The sequence below is a fragment of the Equus asinus genome, chromosome 25 (genome assembly GCF_041296235.1).
Source record: "Equus asinus isolate D_3611 breed Donkey chromosome 25, EquAss-T2T_v2, whole genome shotgun sequence".
NCBI classification, from domain to species: Eukaryota; Metazoa; Chordata; class Mammalia; order Perissodactyla; family Equidae; genus Equus; species Equus asinus.
Window position 1 is genome coordinate 48500047 of NC_091814.1, and position 6040 is coordinate 48506086.

At 40.6% G+C, this 6040-nt stretch overlaps 1 long non-coding RNA gene across 2 annotated transcripts; it reads right to left on the reverse strand.

The window, feature by feature from the left end:
- Window positions 1-1184: 1184 nt before the first annotated feature.
- Window positions 1185-5677, reverse strand: LOC139042029 (uncharacterized). 2 transcript variants are annotated; one of them, XR_011498221.1, is made up of 4 exons: window positions 5528-5677; window positions 5226-5301; window positions 4599-4670; window positions 1185-4377 (listed from the first exon to the last, which is right to left on the reverse strand). It is a non-coding gene; the product is annotated as an uncharacterized lncRNA (long non-coding RNA). The 2 variants fall into 2 exon arrangements; XR_011498220.1 differs by lacking the exon at window positions 1185-4377 and having other exon boundaries at window positions 4404-4670.
- Window positions 5678-6040: the final 363 nt, after the last annotated feature.

Below are 6040 nucleotides of genomic sequence, written 5' to 3' on the forward strand. Positions count from 1 at the left end.
GTGACAGGACTGTCCTCACCCGTCTCCACTTTGCTGGCATAACTTTCAGAGCTTGATGCACAGTAGGTGCTCAATAAACATTATTTCTCTCTTCCTCCCTAGATGCAGTGCTTAATTTCACGAAGGCCATAGGCTTAAGCTAATGGACACGTCCACTGCAGTACAGTGGGAAGCGCTGCAGGCAGGGAGCGTGCATGATTCAGGGCGGGGCATGACTCTCGGGGAGGCAGTGGGTGTCCAGATAGTGCTTTCCCAGGACAGCCTGAACAGGCCGAGGACAGCAGGTGCCACCTTCTCCTCCTCAGCAAGAGAAGTAGAATATTTAAGTTAAATCATAGGTTAATAATAACTAATATTTGACCAGTGCTTTACAGTTTACACAGGACATTCATATAGATCTTCTCATTTAGTTCTCACAACAATCCTATGAGGTCACTCATTTTATATGAGAGAAAACTGAAACTCACTAAGTGATTTACCCAAGGTCAAACTGTTGATAGACAAGGACTCCAGTCCAGGTTTTCAGACATTCAACTTGATGTTCTTTATATTGCACCACATTTGATGTAAGGAGAGGTTTTTCCTCCTCCTTAGCTTCACTGTGTAGACGATATGTTGCTGGAAATCTTGGATCAGGTCTGCCAGACACATTGGATTCCTCAGAGTGTCATGTTTCTCTTTGGTTGAGCAGCTGTCTTGTAAGAAAGCCAAACTTGTAAATGAATTCCGTGTGTCCTTGGGGGACTGAGCCTTCTAAGTGAATGGTAGCAACACGTTTTTACAGCCGGTGCTGGTAAAATAACCCGTGCGACTCTTCGCAGCCTTTCAGAGGACTCGCAAAAGCCCCGGTGGGACAGCAGCTGGCAGTTGAATGATATTCAATGCCGCCTAATCTAACATGTACCTCGTCAGATACTCTAGTAAGAAAGCTTCAGCTGTAATCGCTTAAATTTCTTCCATAATAAGAACATTTTATTACTCCACTGAAGAGTGTGTGCCAAGAAATTCTGTACTTAAAAATCACTAAATAAACCAAATAGCTTTGACAGAGAATAACTTCCAAAAAGAAGATGTCCATGGTTCAATATACAGATTGAACAAACCAACCTTAAAACTCAAAACAAAACCCAATCTTTTCTTCATTTATACCACAAACTGATATAAATTCAATGTCAATTAGGGAATTAAAATTTAAACATGAGATATGAAACAAATAGAAGTACATATAAATGACTAGAAGAAAATATACACAAATACTCTATGATCTTTGAATTGTAGGACTTTCTAAGTATAAATGAAGAAACTATAAAGATTATATTTGCATAGATGGAAAAATTTTAATTTCTGTGTATCAGAAAATGTAATAAAATTAAAGGGCAAATGACATACTGGGAAAGATACTTGCACCTGGCAAGTCAAAGTGTTATTATTCTTGATACAGAAAATAGGCAAAAGGTAACAGTTCACAGAGAAATAAATACAACTAGCCAATAAATATATGTGTAATCATTCAACCTCAGGAAAAGTCAAAGAAGTACAAATTAAAGCCATAGTGAGATACTTTTTCACCTGCTTAGAATGGCAAGGGAGAATTTTCAGTCTTATGTGATGCTGGCAGATGTGAAAATTTTCTGGAGGTCATAGAGCAATGTGATTCAGAGCTATAAAAATGCTTATTTTCTTGAGGTTAACAAGAAACTTACTGGATCTGTATGAAGAACACCAACTTAAAATTTTTTTTATGTATTTATTTTTACTGTGGGAGATACCATGTTTCTGCATGAAAAGATTCAGTTTTGTAAATATATCAATTTCCTAAAATTAATTTTCACGTTTAATGCAATTGCAGTGAAAAACTCTAGTAGGATTTTATTTGGAGAGCTTGGTAGGAATTGATAAAGTGAGTTTAATTTTTCTTTTCTGTTCTGAGTAAAGCATTTTCTTGGGGTGCAGAAAATTTTATTATGGAAGAATAGATAGGAAAGTAAGCCAAGAAGATTTTAAATAGGAACAAGAAATAGGAAATATGTATGCAATGGGATCTTAATATGTATTACAAAGCCACGGAAACTAAAGACAAGGGTGGCAGAAGAAAAGATAGCCATATGGATCAAACGGAATAGGGTGACCACACATACAAACCCTAGCATATGGGGAAATTTAGCACATGATAAAATGTTGAAAAACATTATTATTCAAAAGATGGTGCTGGATCAATTGAGAAACTATTTGAAAACAAGTAACAATAGATTTTTATCTAGCAGCTTGTAACAAAAAAAACCCCCAAATGGAATAAGTTAAATGAGAGGAAATGACATTGTAAAAAACCAGAAAATAAAGATGAACGCCTATATGATTTTGTAGTGAGAAAGGCCTTTTTAAGTAAACAAAAACAATAAAGGGAAAGCTTGATAGAACTGATTACACAATAATTTAAAACTACCACAAGCTAAATTAGTAGGCAAATAGCTATCTGACAACAAAAACCAACACAAAGTTACAATCCTTGAAAAATCAAAAGCCTAGAGGACTTGTCCATGACCATCCTCAGGTTCCGTAATTCACTAGAATGACTACAGAACTCAGGAAAGCACTGTACCTATGGTGACAGTTTTATTATAGTGAAAGGAAACAGAGTAAAATTAGCAGAGGGAAGAGACTCGTAGGGCTGAGTCTGGGAGAAGTCCAAACGCAGGGCTGCTTCTGGTTGTCGTCTCCCCATGGAGTCATAGATGGTGTCACCTCCTGGCCACAATGTGTGGCTGGAGTATTGTCAACCAGGGAATCTCACCTGAGCCTTTGGCGTTCAGAGTTTTTATTGGGGCTCAATCACATACTGTCCATATGGCTGGTTTTGTCTCCATCCCCTCCACGAGGTCAGATTAATGGCTTCGGTTTCCAGTTCCTCTGGAGGTCAGAACTGCAATTTTCCTTTCACTAGCAACTAGCAACCTTTAAAAATTTTTCTTCAGAGGTAGATTAACTTTTGTTGAATATAGCTATCAATGAGAAATTATTAGATTTACTGTGCAATGTATTAGTCTGCTCATGCTACTATAACAAAATGCCAAAGACTGGGTGGCTTAAACAACAAAAATTTATCTTCTCCCAGTTTAAGAGGTTAGGAAGTCCAAGATCAAGCTGCTGGTGGATTCAGTTCCTGGAGAGGGCTCTCGTCCTGGCTTGCAGAGGGCTGCCTTCTTGCTGTGTCCTCACAGGGTAGAGGGAGAGAGTGAGCTCTCTGTCATCTCCTCTGATAAGGACACTAATCCTATAGGATCAAAGCTCCACCCTTATGACCTCATTTAACCTTAATTACTTCTTTACTCCAGATACAGCCATACTTCAACATGTGAATTTTGAAAATACACAATTCATAGCATGTATTAATAAATAGTTCAGTTATTTAGTGAGTTCCAGAATTTTGTTATTTGTTCTGCCTTGGCCATTTTCAGCATCCTGGGTTATATCTGTTAATGAGTATCTCTAGTAGGCACAGCCCTGTCTTCCACTGCTTTCTACATCCATCAGAATAGGGGCATTTGATGCCATTACCCAAAAGACTCAACCTTGCTTCCCATCATGTGGCATCAGAGGAAGAGGTGATCATGAGTACACGTGCATCTTAGAGTCTCAGCAGACCCACAGCCTTCCATTTGCTGTCCACTCCTGTTCTGTTTTGCTAGTCCAGCCTATCAGTGGCACCTCAGTATTACTCATGCCTAGCATTCCAGTTTTGCATCAGGGATGCACTCTAGGCCATTTGACCAGGGTCCTGTTTATTTAGTGTTTCACCACCTCCCATGGGGTCCCTGGATTGCTTTCCCAGCCAAGAGTACACCTGTCCCCTGACACTGAGAATTTACATGTATTTCCTTCTTTTGTCTGCCAGATTAGATCTTCTGAAATAAAAATGTGTGTGATCCATACTTATATTTGCCATTTTTTTTCAGACACTGTGTATTGATTACCCAGATGGCGATATGGATGCCAGCTTCTGCAGAGGAGGGTCTTTGCTGGCATCCCCCATTTTTGTCCCTATGGTGTGGAATGCCTGCACATTTTTATACCCAACCCATTTCATGATCCCAAAAACCTCCCAAACATTAAATTATAACTTTTAGAAAACTACCAAGTAGTGTGAACACACCCCCACACCTCCCCAAGCACATCCGTGACCTTTCACGCTGTCTCCACTTGCACCCCATCTTTTGCCCCCATTCCCATGCTGAGCCTCACTAGCAGCTTCTACTGGTCCAGCACTTGGTGATAAAGAAAGTTAATGGTCAAATTGGCTACATCAAAATATCCCATTTTGTTGCAGCATATCAATTGTTTGCTTACTCACCAATTTTTCTGCCAGGTCTCCTAAGTGATCTTGTGTATAAAAAGAAGAGAAAATGCCACAAGGTAAATTATATGAGGTTCAGTAGGGACCAAAAAGCAGCTATATCACAATAATAACAGTTACCATGCACATGTAATATCTTAATTAGACACAAGGCAAGAAAATATAAGGGAAGGTAAAGCATTTAAAGATTTTGTATATTAGATTTCCAGGGCTGCCGTAACAGAATACCCCAGACTGGGTGGCTTACACAACAGAAAGTGATTGTCTCAGAGTCCTGGAGGCTGGAAGTCCGAGATCAAGGCGTCAGCAGAGTTGGTTTCTGGTGATAGAATTGATAGCTATTAGGTATTAATCCTCATGGCTCCCTTCCCTCCACTTCCTATAGATGCTCTCAGGGCATTGCCACATCCCGCTTCTTTCTCTCTGCTGCTCTCATCAAATACATATTCTGACCAGAGGGCTCCATGCTGAGCTTTAACACCAGCCCTATGTTTGTGAGATGTCTTTGGTCACAGGTGAAGCTGGAGGAGAGCAAGCCTGGGGAGGAAGTAAGTCCAAGACCTGAGGGCTCACCTTGACATTCCCTTCCTCCAGGAAGGCCTCCCCATGGCCAGCACAGAGGGGCTCTCAGCTCTTTTCAGTTCCCTTTCATGTGTCTCCATGGCCTGGATTACAGACTGCAGGAGGCTCGGGAGAGAGTCCTTTCCCTTTATCTGGCCTCCCTTTTCACATTTGCCTCCCACAGAAAGTTCCAAGCTTTTCTGACTCTTGGTGTTGTATGTCCTCACCACAAGGCCCTTGTTTTCAAGTGGAGGGAAAGGAAGCTGACATTCTTTGAGCACCTACCCCATGATGGGTGTCTTTCATACATTACCTTACTTATTTCCACGTGGCCCATTCTACTGTGAGGGTCAGAGGTGCTCACATGTTAGGTAATGTCCTCAGGTCACCTGCAAGTAAGCATTTGGCTAGGATCTAAACTTAACTCCAAACTTCTTCAAACATCAAAATCAGGTTATGGTCCTGAACACTCTTTTTTCTCATGCATCCTGACACCATAGAATACTGTCCGTGGAGGACGGCATGCAAGGTAATGGTGTGAAAACAATGTCAACTGTGAAATACTTCATTCAGAGAGAAGTAGTATTGGCAAAAAGGATCTTTTTAGCAGCCAACCTTGTCCTGGGAAGAAAGCTCAGTTGAGGCCGGTTCACTAAAGGCAGATGAATTGCAGCTGAGGGCCAATAAAGTCACAAGAAAGTAGCATTTCTTTCAGCTGGCAGGAGGCCCTGCAGGGCCCAAAGCCCAAGGATGAGGGCAAGCCTCCTCTTCTGTGGCGCAGCTAACAATTCCTGCCTCAACGTGCTGAGGGCGCCCTCTACTGCCCAGCATCTTACTAACAAATGGAGCGTAAAGACCTTTGAGAATCTTGACCTGGAAGGCAGCACAGTATTTCTGAATTTCTAAACCCAACTTGAGGGTTATTATTTAAAGAAACCAACACATTTTTCTTTAGAAAATGATTGTGTTGGATGATAGTCAGAATGTAAAAGTATTCTCCAAAGAAAATTGGAAAGAACTACAGTAATTCATTCACTTTAAGTCTGTAAACATTAATTTACCAACATAAATAGCATGCTCTTTAGCTCTTTGGAGGATGGCAATGGGGGAAAATGAAAAATCATGATT